Here is a 205-nt window from a genome sequence, read left to right as displayed (position 1 = left end):
CTTGGGGTTTATTTCTACTACTACACGGCAATAAAAGTTTATATTTAGGATAAAGTTTTACAGCAATCTTTGGAATCTGAGTGACCCCCTTAGGTCGTCTCATGAATAGAAAGCGAGCGAGTTCTGAAAGGTTACTCGAATGAGCTTTGTTTATTGAACAGAAGTCACACACACACAAAAGAATGAAAAAAAAACATAATTGTCA

General features: G+C 35.6%; 1 protein-coding gene across 1 annotated transcript in view; it reads left to right on the top strand.

Moving 5' to 3' along the window:
• Positions 1-205, top strand: part of LOC119589276 (aromatic-L-amino-acid decarboxylase-like) — a gene marked incomplete at its 3' end in the record, with an annotated part of 24,249 nt that overhangs the window by 17,580 nt on the left and 6,464 nt on the right.

Source organism: Penaeus monodon, chromosome 25, assembly GCF_015228065.2.
Source record: "Penaeus monodon isolate SGIC_2016 chromosome 25, NSTDA_Pmon_1, whole genome shotgun sequence".
Taxonomy (NCBI): domain Eukaryota; kingdom Metazoa; phylum Arthropoda; class Malacostraca; order Decapoda; family Penaeidae; genus Penaeus; species Penaeus monodon.
Note: the sequence above shows the minus strand (reverse complement) of the source record. Positions and strands in the feature narration are given on the sequence as shown.